The 20606-nt window shown below is 45.8% G+C and overlaps 1 protein-coding gene across 8 annotated transcripts in view; it reads left to right on the forward strand.

The window, feature by feature from the left end:
• The window catches only part of CCM2 (CCM2 scaffold protein), a 278566-nt gene that overhangs the window by 224029 nt on the left and 33931 nt on the right, over positions 1–20606 (forward strand). The gene's annotated exons all lie outside the window — the stretch shown is intronic.

Below are 20606 nucleotides of genomic sequence, written 5' to 3' on the forward strand. Positions count from 1 at the left end.
CACTTCCTCTCAGTTTTAATAAAAATAAAATAAAACAATTACTAAAAGAGAGAAAGTTTTAGGTACCTTAAATCCACAAGCCGGCAGCCAGACGCAGAGGAGCTTGCAGGGTTCACTCTTCTGCCTCCGCTCCTACCGGCAGCCAAAAAGCTTTTTTTTCTCTCAGCTGTTTGTGTTTGCAGATCGCAGCTCCTCTTCAGTGGGGATGCCGCATCCTAGCTACTGCACTGCTTGTGGTGAGCCTTCGTCGCGCCTGCCAGGTGAGGAGGGTCCTTCCTCTGCAGCACTTCCAAATGTAGCCCGGGGTTGCACTTCCCTCCACATGGCATGGCTGTTCCTGGGTCGGCAAACCGTGGGAACGGTGGCTATCTTGGGGATTTCGGCAGCTCCCGATTCAGGGCTGCCAGGGGCTGAGGACCCAAATTTTTCAGTTTCCCCCTGATTTGAGCCCCATGCTGCTTCGGGATGAGGTCTCTGACCCCCCCCCCCTCCCCTGCCCCCCCTCCGGCAGGCTAGGCCCCGTTTTTCTTCGGAATTTGTGCTCCTCCTGCACAAATCTTATTTGGCCAGCTTGCAGGAGGAGGAGGACCCTTCCCCAGGTCCCCTTCCGGCGAAAATCCCACGGCCGACTCCGCTGCCCGTTCTCCCGACCCCGGAGCTACAGGGGCCCGTTAGGGTGCGGGTGGTCCTGGGGGTACCTCCCATCCCTGGCCTCCGGAGCCTCTGGTTGATCCGGATCCCACCACAGATTTGGCAGGGGTGCTCCCCCCCTTGGAGGGGTATAACCCCTGGGTCCTCCGCATGTTTCAGAGGGAGTAATTAGAACCCCTCATTCCCTTTGTCCCCCAGGAGCTGGTAATTGAGGGACCCCCTGCGGATACACTGATGGCTTTGCTGCCGAAAGATATGGACCCGGTCCTGGTGGGACTCAGGGCTCCGGGAGGGCTATGGACAAGCTCTACCCCCCTTCCGGAGGATTGCTTGGACATGCTGACAATTCCCACAGTAGATTCTTCTGTCTCTGAGGTCACCAAACACACTACTATTCCAGTAGTGGGGGCCACTGCCCTAAAGGACATACAAAATCATAAGCTCAAAGCCCATTTAAAACGCATCTTCCAGGTTCTGGCTTTGGGGGTCCGGGCGAAGATCTGCAGCAGTCTCATGCAGCGGGCAGGTCTTAGGTGGGTTCAACAACTGCTCGGCACCCAGGACCTCCCGTCTGCAGAGGCGGAGTAAGCTCAACGGTTGGAAGGCGTCATCGCGTGTAGGGCAGATGTGCTGTACGACCTCCTCCGCGTCCAGGCAAAAGCGATTGGTCTCGGCGGTATCCGCCAGAAAGCTCCTCTGGTTGCGCAATTGGTCAGTGGACCCGTCATCCAAGGCGCGCTTGGGCATGTTGCCTTTTAAGGGCAAGTTACTTTTTGGAGAGGACCTTGAGCAGCTTATTAACTCCTTGGGGGAAAACAAGGTTCTTAAGCTGCCTGAGGGACCGTCCGAAACAATCTAGGTCGTTTACGCCCTCCCGGTCTATATTCCAGGGTCAACAACGGAGATATACGCCTCGTGGGCGAGGTGGCTCCTCTAGAGGCTATTCTTCCCGATCTCAGTCTTGTTTTCCCCCAAGGAGTTAAGCTGCTCAAGGTCCTCTCCAAAAAGCAACTTGCCCTTAAAAGGCAACATGGGACCCTTACTTTTCAATATATTTATAAATGATCTGGAAAGAAATACGAGTGAGATAATCAAATTTGCAGATGACACAAAATTGTTCAGAGTAGTTAAATCACAAGCAGATTGTGATAAATTGCAGGAAGACCTTGTGAGACTGGAAAATTGGGCATCCAAATGGCAGATGAAATTTAATGTGGATAAGTGCAAGGTGATGCATATAGGAAAAAATAACCCATGCTATAATTACATAATGTTGGGTTCCATATTAGGTGCTACAACCCAAGAAAGAGATCTAGGCGTCATAGTGGATAACACATTGAAATCGTCGGTTCAGTGTGCTGCGGCAGTCAAAAAAGCAAACAGAATGTTGGGAATTATTAGAAAGGGAATGGTAAATAAAACGGAAAATGTCATAATGCCTCTGTATCGCTCCATGGTGAGACCGCACCTTGAATACTGTGTACAATTCTGGTCACCGCATCTCAAAAAAGATATAATTGCGATGGAGAAGGTACAGAGAACGGCTACCAAAATAAGGGGAATGGAACAGCTCCCCTATGAGGAAAGACTAAAGAGGTTAGGGCTTTTCAGCTTGGAGAAGAGACGGCTGAGGGGGGATATGGTAGAGATGTTTAAAATCATGAGAGGTCTAGAACGGATAAATGTGAATTGGTTATTTACTCTTTCGGATAGTAGAAAGACTAGGGGGCACTCTATGAAGTTAGTATGGGGCACATTTAAAACTAATCGGAGAAAGTTCTTTTTTTACTCCACGCACAATTAAACTCTGGAATTTGTTGCCAGAGGATGTGGTTAGTGCAGTTAGTATAGCTGTGTTTAAAAAAGGATTGGATAAGTTCTTGGAGGAGAAGTTCATTACCTGCTATTAAGTTCACTTAGAGAATAGCCACTGCCATTAGCAATGGTAACATGGAATAGACTTAGTTTTTGGGTACTTGCCAGGTTCTTTTGGCCTGGATTGGCCACTGTTGGAAACAGGATGCTGGGCTTGATGGACCCTTGGTCTGACCCAGTATGGCATTTTCTTATGTTCTTGGTCCCAGCCCTTTCGTGGGCGCAGGCCCTTCCGTGAGGGGGATTTTCAGCGCGCCACCCCAAAGCCCACTTCACAATGAAATTCGGTCAACCCATTCCTCTGTCCCCTATCTTGGTGGTCGTCTCTCCCTGTTCTTCGAGGAGTGGGTCAAAATCACGTCTGACCAGTGGGTTCTCAAGATTGTCTGAGACTGTTACGCTTTAGAATTTGCTCGAGACTTGCCGGACCTCTTCGTTGTCTCTCCTTGCACCCATCTCAAGTGGGAGATGGTGGACCAAACACTTTCCAGGCTCCAGAGTCTGGGCGCCATTGTCCCAGTTCCGCAGCAGGAACTTGGCGTCGGCCAGTATTCCATTTACTTCATGGTACCCAAGAAGGATGGTGCTTTTTGTCCGATCTTGAACCTCAAGAGGGTCAACCGGGCCCTCAAGATCCCACATTTTCGCATGGAGACCTTGAGGACATGTCATCGCGGCGGTCCACCCCGGCGAGTTCCTCGCCTCTCTCTCGATTTGACGGAGGCCTACTTCCACATTCCGATTCGCCATGATTACCAGAAGTATCTTTGCTTCCACATCCTCAACCGGGATTTTCAGTTTTGGACATTGCCGTTTGGCCTCACCACTGCACCATGCACCTTCACCAAGGTCATGGTGGTGGTGGCGGCTGCCCTCCGCCGAGAAGGAGTCCTAGTCCACCCCTATCTGGACGACTGGCTCGTGCGGGCCAAGTCGGAGTGTCACTGCTGACGGGCGGTAGTTCGGATTCTAGCTCTCCTCTCTTCCCTGGGGTGGATAGTCAGTTTTTCCAAAAGCAATCTCCAGCCTTCCCAAGTGTTGGAATTTTTGGGGGCCCGTTTCAATACTCTGATCAGCAAGGTGTCCCTGCCTCGCGCTCAAGCTCTCAAACTTATCGATCAGGTGTGGAACCTTCTCTTGCTCCCTCTCCCAACAGCGTGGGACTACCCCCAAGTTCTGGGCTCAATGGCCTCCACCATCGACCTAGACCCCTGGGCACTTGCGCATATGCATCTATTACAGAGAGCTTTGCTATCCCGTTGGCAGCTGGTGTCGGAGCAGTTTCACATGGTTCTCCCGCTTTGTCTCTACCATCGCCGCCTTGCAGTGGTGGCTTTTGCTTCCTCATCTTCTCCGGGGAATGCCTCTTCAGACTCCACAGTGGATGGTAGTGACCACGGATGCCAGTCTCTCCGGCTGGGGAGCAGTCTGCCAGTCCCAGACCACGCAGGGGATTTGTTCTCCGGTTCAGGCTCGGTGGCACATCAATCGGCTGGAGGCCCGGGCGGTGTGTCTGACACTACAGGAGTTTCTACCCTTAATCCGCGGCAAGGCGGTGAGGGTCCTATCCGATAACTCCACCACGGTTGCTTATATCAACCGCCAGGGGGGCACTCGAGTCACCTGGTGGCTCTAGAAGCCAACCGTCTCTTTGCCTGGGCGGAACGTCATCTGGATTGCCTGGCAGCCTCCCATATTGCCTGGCAGCCTCCCATATTGCCTGGCAGCCTCCCATATTGCCTGGCAGCCTCTCATATAGCAAGGAGAATGTACAGGCCGATTTCCTCAGTCGCCAGTCTCTCGATCCAGGAGAATGGGAACTCTCTGACGAAGCCATGGATCTGAACGTAGACAGGTGGGGTCCCCCTCACCTGGACCTCATGGCGACCTTGCGCAATGCCAAGGCCAACAGGTTCTTCAGCCACTGGAGGGAACACTGTTCGGAGGGTGTGGATGCTCTAGCTCTCCCCTGGCCCGCACACGTCCTTCTCTACGTGTTCCCTCTGTGGCCTCTGGTGGGAAAGGTTCTCCAAAGAATAGAACTCCACCAAGGGCCAGTGGTTCTGTAGCACCCAAATGGCCTTGCGGACCTAGTCAACCTGGCAACGGATGGGCCTTTTCAGCTTGGCCATCTTCCTAGTCTGCTTCGGCAGGGGCCCGTATTTTTCGACCAGGCCGATCGCTTTTGTTTAGCGGCCTGGCTTTTGAAAGGAGACATCTGAGGCCTAAGGGCTGTAAGGAGGAAGTTGTCTCCACTCTTATGTGGGCTCGCAAGCAGTCCACTTTGCTGGCTTATGTACGCGTTTGGAAAGTTTTTGAGACCATCTGTGCGGAATCGGGTGTTCTCGTGCGCTCCGCTCCGATTTCGCTGGTATTTTCTTTCCTCCAGAAAAAAAGCATACAAGTGTTTGCTCTGAGTCCTTCTCAATAGAGTCCTTGGTGGCTCACCTGGACATGATTCGGTTCTTGAAAGGCGTCAAGCACCTAAGGCCGCCCATTTGGGGTGATAGTGTCTAATGATCTGAAGTCGGCGAAACAATGTGACAAGGCGATAGCTAAAGCCAGAAGAATTCTGGGCTGCATAGAGAGAGGAATATCGAGTAAGAAAAGGGAAGTGATTATCCCCTTGTACAGGTCCTTGGTGAGGCCTCACCTGGAGTATTGTGTTCAGTTCTGGAGACCGTATCTCCAAAGAGACAGAGACAAGATGGAGGCGGTCCAGAGAAGGGCGACCAAAAAGGTGGAGGGTCTTCATCGAATGACTTATGAGGAGAGATTGAAGAATCCAAATATGTACACCCTGGAGGAAAGGAGGAGCAGAGGTGATATGATAGTCTTTCAGATACTTGAAAGGTTTTAATGATCCAAAGACAGCGACAAACCTTTTCCGTCGGGGAAAAAAATCAATAGAACCAGGGGTCACGATTTGAAGCTCCAGGGAGGAAGACTCAGAACCAATGACAGGAAGTATTTCTTCACGGAGAGGGTGGTAGATGCCTGGAATGCCCTTCCGGAGGAAGTGGTGAAGACCAGAACTGTGAAGGACTTCAAAGGGGCGAGGGATAAACACTGTGGATCCATAAAGTCTAGAGGACGTGAATGAAGAGTGGGTGGCTCGCGGGAATGACGGCTACTACCTGGAGATAATACCCTTATTCAATAAACATACACACGGTTAATGCGACTCCAACGTTGCTCTAAGCTTCAGCGGCAAGAGGAAATGTGGAAAAAAGGATTTGTATTCACAAAAAAGCGGGGAGTAGCTTGCTTGTTACTGCGGTTACTACCCCAAACCAAATAAGCCTGATACTTCACTTTCAATGCATATCCAGCATAACTCTCTGCTTCATCGGCAGGGGGAATGAAGAAAAGTGGATCTATATACAGACAACAACCAACAAGGACTGAATTACATAGTCAGGGTAAACAAATAAGCATGGGTGTATCTTGCTTATTGCGTCGTTTACTACCCCTAACTAATTAAGCTAGATATTTCACTTAGATGCAGTTCCAACACTGCTCTCTACATTAATGGTGGGGGTGGAAGGGAAATAGAACCAAAAGGTTACTAAGAGCCAAGAGTAACAGATAAGTATGAGAAAAAAAAAAAAAGTGTGAAACTTGCTGGGCAGACTGGATGGGCCGTTTGGTCTTCTTCTGCCGTCATTTCTATGTTTCTATGTTACTTGTCCGTCGTGGAGTCTTAAATCTCGTCCTTCGGGCTTTCTGTACTGCTCCGTTCGAGCCCCTCCATCGGGCTACGGTGAAAGATCTCACGCTCAAGGCAGTTTTTTTCACCTCTATCTGTTCCGCTCTGTGAGTTTCGGAGATCCAAGCATTGTCCTGTCGGGAACCATTTTTGCAGTTTTCCGATTCCAGAGTCTCTCTCAAAACGGTGCCTTCTTTCTTGCCGAAGGTAGTTTCCATCTTCCATGCCAACCAGTCGGTGGAGCTTCCAGCATTCTCTCCAGAGGAGGTTGTGGGGACCGCTGGGGGCGACCTTCGCCGACTTGATGTTAAATGCGTTTTACTCTGGTACCTCCAGATTACCAACGACTTTCGGGTATCGGATCATCTTTGTCCTCTGGAGTGGTCCGAATCAGGGCAAACCGGCCTCTAAGGCCACCATTGCTCGGTGGTTAAAGGAGGCAATTTCCTTGGCCTATCTTTGTCAAGTTCGGGAGGTTCCTGAGGGCCTAAAGGCTCATTCGCTGTGTTCTCAAGCTACTTCCTGGGCAGAGAATCAATCTATTTCTCTGCAAGAAATCTGCAGGGCCGCTACCTGGACGTCCCTGCATACTTTTGCTCGACACTACTGCCTGGATGTGCAAGCACACCAGTCTTTGGTTCTTTTGATAGGCAAGTGCTTCAAGCGGGACTGTCTCGGTCCCACCCGGTTTAGGGAAGCTTTGGTACATCCCATGGTCTGGACTGATCGGGGTATGTACAGGGAAAGGAAAAATAGTTCTTACCTGTTAATTTTCATTCCTGTAGAACCATGGATCAGTCCAGATGCCCTTCCCTGTTTATTCTTTCAGGACGTCCACTCAAAGCTTCTTTTATTGCAGATTTTCAGAAGTCAGTATTGTATTCTTCTCTTCAGAACAACAGAAGCTTACACCGGAAGCTTTGGTTTTGGTGACCAAGTATATGCAAGAGTGTTCCTTTCTACAGAGTTCCTTAAAAGGTTGTTGAGTTGCTCAATTGAGTTTTATAGTTACTTGCTTGATTCTGTTATTGGTGTTTTTTTCTGCTTTGACAATGGTTATACGGAAGGGCTGCAGGGTAGGCTTTCCTGATATAGGGTATCCTTTCAGTTTTGGTCTGTTTCCATCTGCTGGACAGGGAGGCTCAACCCACGGTCTGGACTGATCCGTGGTACTACAGGAACGAAAATTAACAGGTAAGAACTAACTATCCTTTCCGTTTTATTCACCATTCCTTTTCTAATAATTCTCAACATTGTTTGCTTTTTTGACTGCCGCAGCACATTGAACCGATTTCAATGTGTTATCCACTATGACGCCTAGATCTTTCTTGGGTGGTAGTTCCTAATATGGAACCTAACATTGTGTAACTATAGATGGGTTATTTTTCCCTATGAGTCACCTTGTACTTATCCACATTAAATTTCATCTGCCATTTGGATGCCCAATTTTCCAGTTTCACAAGGTCTTTCTGCAATTTCACAATCCGCTTGTGATTTAACTACTCTGAATAATTTTGTATCTGCAAAATTGATTACCTCATTCTTCGTATTCCTTTCCAAATCATTTATAAATATTTTGAAAAGTACGGGTCCCAATATAGATCCCTGAGGCACTCCACTGCTCACTCCCTTCCACTGAGAAAATTGTCCATTTAATTCTACTCTGTTTCCTGTCTTTTAGCCAGTTTGTAATCCACGAAAGGACATCACCTATCCCATGACTTTTTACTTTTACTAGAAGCCTTTGTCAAATGCCTTCTGAAAATCCAAATACACTACATCTACCAGTTCACCTTTATCCACATGTTTATCAACTCCTTCAAAAAAGTGAAGCAGATTTGAGGCAAGACTTGCCTTGGGTAAAGCCATGCTGACTTTGTTCCATTAAAAACCATGTTCTATATGTTCTGTGATTTTGATATTTAGAACACTTTCCACTATTTTTCCTGGCACTGATGTCAGGCTAACTGGTCTCTAGTTTCCCGGATCGCCCCTGGAGCCCTTTTTAAATATTGGGGTTACATTAGCTACCCTCCAGTCTTCAGGTACAATGGGTGATTTTAAAAATAGGTTACAAATTTTTACTAATAGGTCTGAAATTTCATTTTTTAGTTCCTTCAGAACCTTGGGTCCAGGTGATCTACTACTCTTCAGTTTGTCATCAGGTGTACCACATCTTCTAGGTTCACCTTGATTTGGTTCAGTCCATCTGAATCATTACCCATGAAAACCTTCTCCGGAACGGATATCTCCCCAACATTCTCTTCAGTAAACACCAAAGCAATCGTTTAATCTTTCCGCGATAGCCTTATCTTCTCTAAGTGCCTCTTTTACCCCTCGATCATCTAACGGTCCAACTGACTCCCTCACAGGCTTTCTGCTTCAGATATATTTTAAAAAGTTTTTACTGTGAGTTTTTGCCTCTTTGGCCAACTTCTTTTGAAATTCTCTTAGCCTGTCTTATCCATGTCTTACATTTGACTTGCCAACACTTATGCATTATCCTATTTTCTTCTGTTGGATCCTTCTTCCAAATTTTAAATGAAGACCTTTTGGCTAAAATAGCTTCTTTCACCTCACACTTTAACAATGTCGGTGATCGTGTTGCCTTCTTTCCACCTTTCTTAATGTGTGGAATACATCTGGACTGTGCTTCCAGGATGGTTATTTTTGTTTGTTTGTTTGTTTTTTACAATGTCTACGCCTCTTACATACTTTTTACCTTTGTAGCTGCTCCTTTCAGTTTTTTTCTAACTATTTTTCTCATTTTATCAGTTTCCCTTTTGAAAGTTTAGCCAGAGAGCTGTGATTTTGCTTTCTGTCCCCCTTCCAGTCATTAATTCAAATTTGATCATATTATGATCACTATTGCCAAGCAGCCCCACCATGTTACCTCTCACCAAATCCTGTGCTCCACTGGGAATTAGATCTAAAATTGCTCAGTCTCTAGTCTGTTTCTGAACCAATTGCTCCATAAAACTGTTGTTTATTCCATCCAGGAACTTTATCTTTCTAGTATGTCCCGATGATACATTTACCCAGTCAGTGTTGAGGTAATTGAAATCTCCCATTATTACTGCACTGCCAATTTCATTAGCTTCCCTAATTTCTCTTAGCATTTCACTGTCTGTCTCACCATCTTGACCAGGTGGACGGTAGTATACTCCAATCACTATAGTCTTCCCCAACACACAAGGGATTTCTACCCATAAAGATTTAATTGTGCATTTAGTTTCATGCAGGATGTTTATTCTGTTGGACTCTATGCCATCCCAGACATAAAGCGCCACACCGCCTCCCGGGTGCTCCTCTCTGTCATTGCAATATAATTTGTACCCCGATATAGCACTGTCCCATTGGTTATCCTCCTTCCACCATATCGCTGAGATGCAAATTAAGTCTGTCATCATTAACTGCTATACATTCTAATTCTACCATCTTACTTCTTAGACTTCTGGCATTAGCATACAAACATTTCAAAGTTTGTTTTTTGTTTGTATTTTCATTCTGCTTTTTAATTGATAGGGATAAGTTAGGCTTTTTTTTTTAGCTCAGGTGTTTGTAGTTACAGGCACTTATTATTGGAACCTCACTGTCGGGATGCCCTAATTCTAATCCGTCATTAGTATCCTTTGAAGAGACCTCCCTCGGAACCATGCGCTGCTGAGCGACTGTCAGCTTTCCCCTTTGTCCTAGTTTAAAAGCTGCTCTTGCTCCTTTTTAAAGGTTAGCACCAGCAGTCTGGATCCACCCTGGTTAAGGTGGAGCCCATCCCTTCAGAAGAGACTCCCCCCTTCCCCAAAAGGTTCCCCAGTTCCTTACAAAACTGAATCCATCTTCCTTGCACCATCGTCTCATCCACGCATTGAGACTCCGGAGCTCTGCCTGCCTCTGGGGACCTGCACATGGAACAAGGAGCATTTCAGAGAATGCTACTGTGGAGGTTCTGGATTTAAGCTTTCTACCTAAGAGCCTAAATTTGGCTTCCAGAGCCTCCCTCCCACATTTTCCTATGTCATTGGTGCCCACATATACCACAACAGCTGGCTCGTCCCCAGCACTGTTTAAAATCCTATCTAGGTGACGTGAGGTCCGCCACCTTTGCACCAGGTAGGCATGTTACCAGGCAATCCTCATACCTACCAGCCACTCAGCTGTCTACATTCCTAATAATCGAATCACCAACTTTGACGGCCAACCTAACCCTTCCCTCCTGGGCAGTAGCCCTTGGAGACACATCCTCGTTGCAAAAGGACAATGCTCTACCTGGAGAGCAGGTCCTTGCTACGGGATCCTTTCCTGCTGCACCAGGTTGATGCTGTCTGATCATGAGACCTTCTTTCTCCAAGGCAGCACCAGAGCTGCCAGTCTGAAGATGGGACTTGGCTATTATGTCCCTGAAGGTCTCATCTATATACCTCTCTGTCTGCTCCCACTTCTTCAGGTCTGCCACTCTAGCCTCCAGAGATCGGACTTGTTCTCTGAGAGACAGGAGCTTTTGCATCGCATGCACATGTACAATTTCTCACCGGCGGGTAAAAAATCATACATGTGACACTCAATGCAAAAGACTGGGAAGCGCCTCTCTTGCTGCTGGACTGCTGCCTTCTTCTCTAATTTGTTCAGTTCCTAGTTGTTTTAGGTTGCTGTGGGAGTAGGAATGTGTCTAATTAGCATCCTTTAAATGTATTACTTTATTCACTATATGTCTGGTAGTGGCCTGCAGGGGAATGATCACTCTCAATAAGGTGTGGGGAATTCGTGAAATTAAGACTTTTTTTTTTTTTTTAGTGTGAAAGTGGCACCTGCCTATAAATTAAAGGATGAGCTATGGGTGGGTGAGGGATGGGAGGGTTGGTAAATACAAAAGTCTAACTTCTGATATTTGCTGCCTTACTGACTATTAAAAGCACAAACACATTAAATAAAGTTCCCCAATAGTTAACTTCACCTCAATACTTTAAAAAAAAAAAATTCCCAAACAAAACTTACTGATTCCTTTCAGCCACCATTAAGGTGATCCTCTCCTCTCAGTTCTCCCAGTCTAGCTTGGATTCTGAGTATGGTATAGTTATGGATTTGAAGACTTCTCTGAGGAGAAAGACAGGTCTTCCCTCCAACCCTTCTCCACAGGAAAGACTGTCTTCACCTGAGGACCTCTCCTTTGCTGTTTTGTCCAGTGAATGTTGGAATTTATTCTTTTTACTTTGCAGTAGGAGGATAAATCCAGAATCATGATGTTGGACATCCTCCAATTTATGGAGCCTCCTAAGAAAACTGGCAGTCTCAGTTCACAAGATCCTTTAGGAAGTACAGATGAGGATGTATGAGTACCAGTACCATCACCACCACTGTGGCTTCTGTCGTCAAGAAGGTGGATGCAATATATTGGGTCTAGAAGGCTCCCAGAATTCGAAAAGCAGCAGGTAGCATACCAATCTGTGGTGATTGAATCTGCTCTCAAAAGGGCCAAAAAATTCAGGAATCATTCCTTTAAATCACTGCGGAAGGATTCTCACACCTTGGGCACTAATAGGAGGAAAGTGTTTGAGGGACCTATGCTCAATCCCTCTATGATGTCCTACCAGATCATCATAGGCCAGTATTTGCAGGACATTCTGAAGAAGACAAAGGAAGCAACAGAGCAGCTTCCTCAAGAGCAGCATGACTACTTCAGTCACTGGTGGACAAGGGTGTGGAGTGTGAAAACCACATGGTCAGGTCAACCTTTGTTTTTAAGATGGCATTGAGAGTCTCTGCAATGAGGATTCGTGCCTGCAGACTCACTTGGCTGCAGGCCTTAGACCGCCAACTTGAATTCTAGGAAAGATTAACTGATGTATCTTGCCATGGAGAGAATCTGTTCAGTGAGAACATTAAGGGAAGCCATGGCTCAAATCAAAGACCACTGAGCAACACGTCAGAACCTCTCCACTGCCACTCCAGGCCACCCTCTGCAGTCAGGAGGCTTCCAAGTGCAACGTCAAGAAGACATTTCTTTCAGTTGAAAGGACTTTTTCCTCTGTCCCATCAAAAACAGGGTGTTCGTTCTAGGTAGCGAAAGGCTCCCAAGCTACAGCCAGCACCTCAGACGATACCTGGGACAAGATTTTGACTGAATCGTAGAGGGCATCCCCCAAATATCTGTTCCTGTGCCAAAGGACAATCCTGATGGAGGCAGGCTGAGGTCTTAAATAAACCATTGGCCAAGTGTAGCTTCGGACACTTGGGTCCTCAGTATAAGGAAATGGATACAACTACATCTATTAGATATCTCTCCAAATTGTCTACCAGAACCTACATAGAGTATTTCGGCATTAAGAACCTCTGAAAAAGGAGTTATCCTCCGTAGAGGCCAATTTAGTCAAAATCTGTTCCACCTGGGGAAAGAGGCCAGAGATTCTAATCCAAGGATTTCCTGATCCCAAAGAAAACAGGGGGGCTCTTTCCCATCTTAGACGTAAGGGTCTTAAAGTTACTAAAGAGGGAAAAATTCAAAATGACTTTCCTAGGTACCTTAATTCACTTTTCAAGAAAAAGGGGACTTGCTATGCTCTCAATCTAAAGGATGCTTATACCCACAGAGATTTTCAGGTTACAAAGTATCTCAGATTTGTAGTGAGGAATACCACTTCCAATACCACATTAAGCCCTTTGGCCTAACGTCAACACCACGAGTCTTCACAAAATGTTTCATAGTTGTGGCAGCACATTTGTGCAAGTTGGTAGTGAAGAGTTGGTTGATCAAGGGCACATCTCAAGAGGGTGCCACAAAATCATTGTTCAAAACCATCTGGGGATTGGCTTCTAGTAATATAATATAGTAATATATGTAATATAGTTGCCTTCTCTCTATTAACTTTAATTTTAATCCTCACTAAACTCTACTTTTATCTTCTTCGCTATCCCGTTCCTTTTGAATTCCCCTGTTAGATGTAACTATTATTTTCCTCCTTCTACTGTTAATTGTTACCCCTGTTAATATGTAAACCGATGTGATATCCATTTGAACGTCGGTATATAAAAGTTTTAAATAAATAAAAATAAATAGTACAGACTACACAAGGAAGTCCTATGAGTTTGAAATGTAAGAACTTTTCCAATACAGTAAGAGTTCATCTTAATGCTGCTGGTGCCTGTACAGCCTTGAATTCTGATTCATGCAGGGCTGGCTTAATTTGAAGCCTCCTATCAAGCTTCCTGTTAGGCCTTGGGACCTGAACATGATTTTGACTTGGCTGATAAAAGCTCCCTTCAAGCCTCTAGACTTCTATGAGCTGAAATACTTGATTGCAAGGTCATGTTTTTGACAGCGGTCAGTGAGCCCCAGTCCCTAGTGACTTATCCACCTTATAACAAGTCTTTTCACAATAGGTTGATTCCATGCACGCACTTTCAAGTTTCTGCCTAAGATGGTATTGGACTTTCACATTAAACCGTTAATCATACTTCCAACTTTCTTTCCTAGGCCACATGTTCACAAAGGTGAACAAGTGCAACACAGTTTGACCTGCAAAAGAGTGTTAGCCTTTTATCTGTAGCAGACTGAAGGCATTCAAAAGTCCTTCTAGCTTTTTGTTTGTTTAGATACCATATAACTTGGGATTGCCGTTGCCAAACTTACTCTATCAAATTGGTTAGCAGATCATCTATTATGGCCAAGTAGGCTTGACCAGTGAATCATGTTAAGAATCAGCGTCAGTCATGGCATTCTGTCTGCATGGAGGAGATATGTAAGACTGCGACATAGTGTTCTCTCCACACATTCACATTGCATTGCTGTTTGGACAGGGACTCCAGATGTAACAAATTCAGCCAGTCTGTCCTCAGGAATCTCTTAAAGGTGCATCCCCCAAGGGCCTGTTTTTATTCAAGACTTTTTTTTTTTTGAGACAGGCCCCCCCCCCCCCCCCCCCCCCCCCCCCCCCGAAATTGGCCTGTTGCCTCCAAAAACAGATTTTGTCCATTGGCACTTTGGTTTTCCCCTTTTTTGTTTGGGATAGTCTGTAGCTATGGATTCCAAGACTGTCATCCTGCTTGTCCTCAGAGAAAGCAGAATTGCTTACATATAACAGTGTTCTCAGAGGACAGCAGAATGTAAGTCTTCACGAAACCTGTCTGCCTGCCTCCCCTTGGAATTGGCTTCTCCGTAATTATGCAAAATTATAGGCTGAAGGGGCCCCTGCCTGGACATGTGGCACTATGGCATGCTGCACATGCCAGTTTTAGAAACTTTTAAATAAAATTTATCTGCTGGGCTTCATCCGATGTCACCCATGTGTGAAGACTAACATCCTGCTGTCAGAGTATACTTTTTTTTTAAATTTTTTTCAGGTAAGCAACTCTATTTCTAAGCATGGTATAAGATGACAAAACAAATATCAAAAATAGATTATACAAAAAAAAATCAGAGCATCAAAACAAATGTCTCATACATAATCAGGCCAATGCAATATCTGTACACTTAAAACGGTGCTCATGACTGAGGCCCGCTCTCCTAACGCATGCCAATCCACCTCTCTCTCAGGTACCTGATTTACAGGCCAATACAGTACGGTGCACAGTTTAGCACGCAATTGGCTGCGTGTTTTCAACGCGCGTCTATTACCCCTTATACTGTAAGGGGTTTAGCGCGTCAAATGCACAACCACCCCCTCTGAAAATTAATAGCGCTTATCACATGCAAATACATGTTAGTGAGGCTATTAGTTAGTCCCTGGGATACTGAAAGTAAAATGTGCGGCTAAGCCGCACATTTTATGCTTAGTGCCTGCCCAAGGGCATGTTAATTTCTGAGCAACCCGGAAACGTGTCCAGAAAAGCAGGAAATACTGCTTTTCTGTATACCCTCCAACTTAATATCCTAGCGATATTAAGTCAGAGGAACCAAAAATTAAAACAAAAAACAAAAAAATAGAAAAATAAAATCTGCCCGCTGGTCAGCAGGTTTGAAAAACAGATGCTAGGTTTTTACTGGCGTCCTTTTTTCCTAATCCGTGGCTGTCAGCGGGTTCGGAAACTGATGCCAGTAAAATTGAGCATCGGTTATCGGAACCACCTGACAGCCACCTTTATGCTAATAAGGAGGTGCTAGGGATGCTCTGTTGTCCCTAGCACCTCCTTATTAGCGCGACTCCTCCTTTAAATAAAGAATCATGCGCCCAGGAGATCTGGCTGGGCGTGTCGGGAGAGTGGATGCTCAACATGGAGCGCCCACTCTCCCGCGATTCTTACTGTATCGGCTTGTTAATATTTAAATAGGCTGCTGTGGTAAAAAGAAGGCACTAGGGGAAATTGTGCATCTATAGCACTGCCTCTGCATTGGGTGCCCAGGAGAGGTGGATGTCAGTGTGGGTTAGGAAAACAGATGCTCAGTTTTTCAAGCATCCATCTTCATCTGTGTACAGCTGAGTGCACTATATTGCATTGGCCTGAATATGAAACAAAACCATATAGCAAAATTCATAGTCCAACAGCCAATTTATTATAGTGTAATCGTTAATGGTGAAATCAACAAATAACAGTGTGACATTTTGCAAAAGTCCAACATAGTCTAAAATAAATAACCAGTTTTACCCAAAAGACCCGTTTAAGACCCAGATCTTTACAATTTTTTAAAAAACTGGACAATCCCCTTTAAAAACTTGGCTTCAGTTGATAGGATGTTCTAAAGTCAAGGTAGATGGCTCAAAAATGCATATTGCCAAATATATACAAAGCAAGTGCCTTTCAAGAAAGGAACAGAGAACAATGTGGGAGGAATGAAGCTAACTGAAGTGTAGGGGATAAGGAGAGCTTGAAAGTATGTTGGGCTGCCTAGGTAAATGGCTTTAGAGGCTAGCTAAAGGCTTTTAAATGATTGAAAAAAGTTTTTTCATACTATCCTGTCTTCAGTTCACAAGGTACACTAACATTTCTCCTTAATATGAGTGCCCCTAGCAGGAAAGTATCATTTATAAATAGGGACCTTCATTTTCAGTCTTTTTCTCAGGAATTTGTGTTTATTACAAGAAGAACAAAAATATTTATCTCAAAAAATTAGTCTTTCCTGGCATGTAGCAGATGGACTCAGGACCAATGGGTATAATGTGCTCCTGATAGCAGTTAATCTGACGTCAGCCCTAGTACATATACCCCTGCAGGAAGCTCTGCTCTTAAGTATTTTCCGTCTCCATAGCAGTTCGGGACTCTATGCACGCTTGCACAGCGTTAGAGTATTCTAACCAAAGAAATCCAAAACAAAGAAGAAAACTTACCTCTACACACGAGCCCCGCTCTCCTGCGGTGATACCTACGGGTCCCTCACCCAGTCCAGATTCTTGAGGTGATTTCCACGATCTCTGAGGTAGGCCTCGGTCCGGCTCCCGGAGTGGACTTAGCCCCCGGCAGCGGGTGCAACTTCAGCGCGGCGGTGAAGGTACTTTCCCCTCTCCCTCTGCAGCCGGAGACCGCCCGGGACAAGACTGGGAAACGCCGAGACAAGGTAAGGTAGAAAACTTCCTAAAAGTCTCTGAGGCTCGAATAGCCACACAGATCGCCAGCCGGTGTTAGTGCTACCGGTTTGATTAGCCCTCTCCGGGCTAGACCCCGGTCCAACACAAGGGTCCTACCATGTGGAGACCCTCCAAGGTGGTAGCCATATTGCTCGCGTGGTCGCAGTCGCCATTTTCACTTGATTGCCACCCTGTCCGCCAATTCGTCTGTGCGCATAGAGGCGAGCCGTACGCACAAAATCTCTTGTGCGCACACTTCCGCGCGCATAAGTGCCGTGCGCACAAGGGCGCAGGCACACAGCCACACGCTTCACTGTGCCGGGCGCATAAGCAAATCTCGTGTGCACAGCAGTGCGCGCATCTTATTGAGCGTGCATCCAATCTACACGCGCAACTTTGGCGCACCCGGAGCGCATAACTAAGCCTCCCGGCGTACACTTGAACACACAAACTGGAGTTTTCTGCAATCCTACATGCACAAACCATGGCACCACTGGACAAGAAGCTCAAGGCTCAGGGCCTCTGCCCAGCATGCCACATCAGAGCTACGCAGCACGAAGAGGCCACGGCCTTGTGTCTACAGTGTAAGGAGGCTCTGGGGGGAACCAGGCCAAGGTCTTCTCCAGCCGGCACTGGGATCCGGATCCACAGACAGTACACCGGATCTGGCTACCCCCGGCGGAAGCCTCCCTCAAACGGGGCTTCCCGGGGACGCGGTGCCTATCAATTTAGACCCAGCATCTTTCTCCTGGGTAGAATTCTTCAAAGGCCTACCTACCTTTGTCCACATGCAACTGGCGCCCCTGATGCCACAGCCTGCCCCAGAGGACCTGAACATCCCGTGCCCCTCCCGCCTCAAAGTCACAACTTTGGGGACGCGGTCACCTCGGACGAGGATCAAGACTCCCTGGAGGAAGGGGAAATCCCTCCAGGAACAGAACCTTACCGAACCATGAGGTGTTTTTTCGCTAAAGACAAACTATCAGACCTCGTGGCTCACAGCCTGAAAGAGCTCACTATCCCCAGGCAAGAGTGCCACAGGGCAACTGAAGACGAACCCCCTCCTCGAGAGACTCCGTCAGGCCTCCCGCCATTTCCCTTTGCTGCAGGCCGTTCAATAGCTGATTGACCTGGAATGGGAGGCTCCAGAGGCCACGTTCAAGGGGGGACGGATCCTGGCAGCCCTATATCCCAAGGGCTTGATGGTCCCTTGGTCTGACCCAGTATGGCATGTTCTTATGACCCCCACTACCAAAGACCACCTGGCATTCCCCAAAGTGGATGCCATGGTCTGCGTGGTCTCAAAGCGCACTACCATCCCAGTCGAGGGAGGAGCGGCACTCAAGGATGCCCAGGACAGACGTCTCGAATCCATCTTTAAACAGTCATTCAACGTTTCAGCTATGTCATAAGAACATAAGAACGTGCTATACTGGGTCAGACCAAGGGTCCATTAAGTCCAGCATCCTGTTTCCAACAGTGGCCAATCCAGGCCATAAGAACCTGGCAAGTACCCAAAAACTGTCTATTCCATGTTAGCGTTGCTAGTAATAGCAGTGGCTATTTTCTAAGTCAACTTAATAGCAGGTAGTGGACTTCTCCTCCAAGAACTTATCCAATCCTTTTTTAAACACAGCTATACTAACTGCACTAACCACATCCTCTGGCAACAAATTCCAGAGTTTAATTGTGCGCTGAGTAAAAAAGAACTTTCTCCAATTAGTTTTAAATGTGCCACATGCTAACTTTATGGAGTGCCCCATAGTCTTCCTATTATCTGAATTCACATCTACCTGTTCTAGACCTCTCATGGTTTTAAACACCTCTATCATATCCCCCCTCAGCCGTCTCTTCTCCAAGCTGAAAAGTCCTAATCTCTTTAGTCTTTCCTCATAGGGGAGCTGTTCCATTCCCCTTATCATTTTGGTAGACCTTCACCATCGCAATTATTTCTTTTTTGAGATGCAGCGACCAGAATTGTACACGGTATTCAAGGTGCGGTCTTACCATGGAGCGATACAGAGGCATTATGATATTTTCCGTTTTATTCACCATTCCCTTTCTAATAATTCCCAACATTGTTTGCTTTTTTGACTGCTGCAGTACACTGAACTGATGATTTCAATGTGTTATCTGCTATGACGCCTAGATCTTTCTTGGGTTGTAGCACTTAATATGGAACCTAACATTATGTAACTATAGCATGGGTTATTTTTCCCTATAATCATCACCTTGCACTTATCCACATTAAATTTCATCTGCCATTTTGATGCCCAATTTTCTAGTCTCACAAGGTCTTTCCCCTCCCCCTCTTCAATCTGCTTGTAATTTAACTACTCTGAACAATTTTGTATCATCTGCAAATTTGATTATCTCACTCGTATTTCTTTCCAGATAATTTATAAACATATTGAAAAGTAAGGGTCCCAATACAGATCCCTGAGGCACTCCACTGTCCACTCCCTTCCACTGAGAAAATTGTCCATTTAATCCTACTCTGTTTCCTGTCTTTTAGCCAGTTTGCAATCCACGAAAGGACATCGCCACCTATCCCATGACTTTTTACTTTTCCTAGAAGCCTCTCATGAGGAACTTTGTCAAACACCTTCTGAAAATCCAAGTATACTACATCTACCGGTTCACCTTTATCCACATGTATATTAACTCCTTCAAAAAAGTGAAGCAGATTTGTGAGGCAAGACTTGCCTTGGGTAAAACCATGCTAACTTTGTTCCATTAAACCATGTCTTTCTATATGTTCTGTGATTTTGATGTTTAGAACACTTTCCACTATTTTTCCTGGCACGAAGTCAGGCTAACCGGTCTGTAGTTTCTCGGATCGCCCCTGGAGCCCATTTTAAATATTGGGGTTACATTTGCTATCCCCCAGTCTTTCAGGTACAATGGATGATTTTAATTATTGGTTACAAACTTTTACTAATAGGTCTGAAATTTCATTTTTTTAGTTCCTTCAGAACTCTGGGGTGTATACCATCCGGTCCAGGTGATTTACTGCTCTTCAGTTTGTCAATCAGGCCTACCCCATCTTCTAGGTTCACCGTGATTTGATTCAGTCCATCTGAATCATTACCCATGAAAACCTTCTCCAGTACGGGTACCTCCCCAACATACTCTTTAGTAAACACCGAAGCAAAGAAATCATTTAATCTTTCCGCGATGGCCTTATCTTCTCTAAGTGCCCCTTTAACCCCTCGATCATCTAACGGTCCAACTGACTCCCTCGCAGGCTTTCTGCTTCGGATATATTTTAAAAAAGGTTTTTACTATGAGTTTTTGCTTCTACGGCCAACTTCTTTTCAAATTCTCTCTTAGCCTGTCTTATCAATGTCTTACATTTAACTTGCTAACGTTTATGCATTATCCTATTTTCTTCTGTTAGATCCTTCTTCCAATTTTTGAATGAAGATCTTTTGGCTAAAATAGCTTCTTTCACCTCCCCTTTTAACCATGCTGGTAATCATTTTGCCTTCTTTCCACCTTTCTTAATGTGTGAAATACATTTGGACTGTGCTTCTAGAATGGTATTTTTTTTTTTTTTACAATGATCATGCCTCTTGCACACTTTTTACTTTTGTAGCTGCTCCTTTCAATTTTTTTCTAACAATTTTTCTCATTTTATCAAAGTTTCCCTTTTGAAAATATAGCACGAGAGCCGTGGATTTGCATACTGTTCCTCTTCCAGTCATAAATTCAAATTTGATCATATTATGATCACTATTGCCAAGCGGCCCCACCACCATTAGCTCGAGTGACAATTCCCCAAGAGCAAGACAGACACGGGTAAGCCAAGCTTTCCTCTAATTAGGACGCCCATACCTACCGGGTGTCGGCGTATCTCGGTTGAGTGCACTGGCAGT

The sequence above is a fragment of the Rhinatrema bivittatum genome, chromosome 2 (genome assembly GCF_901001135.1).
Source record: "Rhinatrema bivittatum chromosome 2, aRhiBiv1.1, whole genome shotgun sequence".
Lineage (NCBI taxonomy): Eukaryota > Metazoa > Chordata > Amphibia > Gymnophiona > Rhinatrematidae > Rhinatrema > Rhinatrema bivittatum.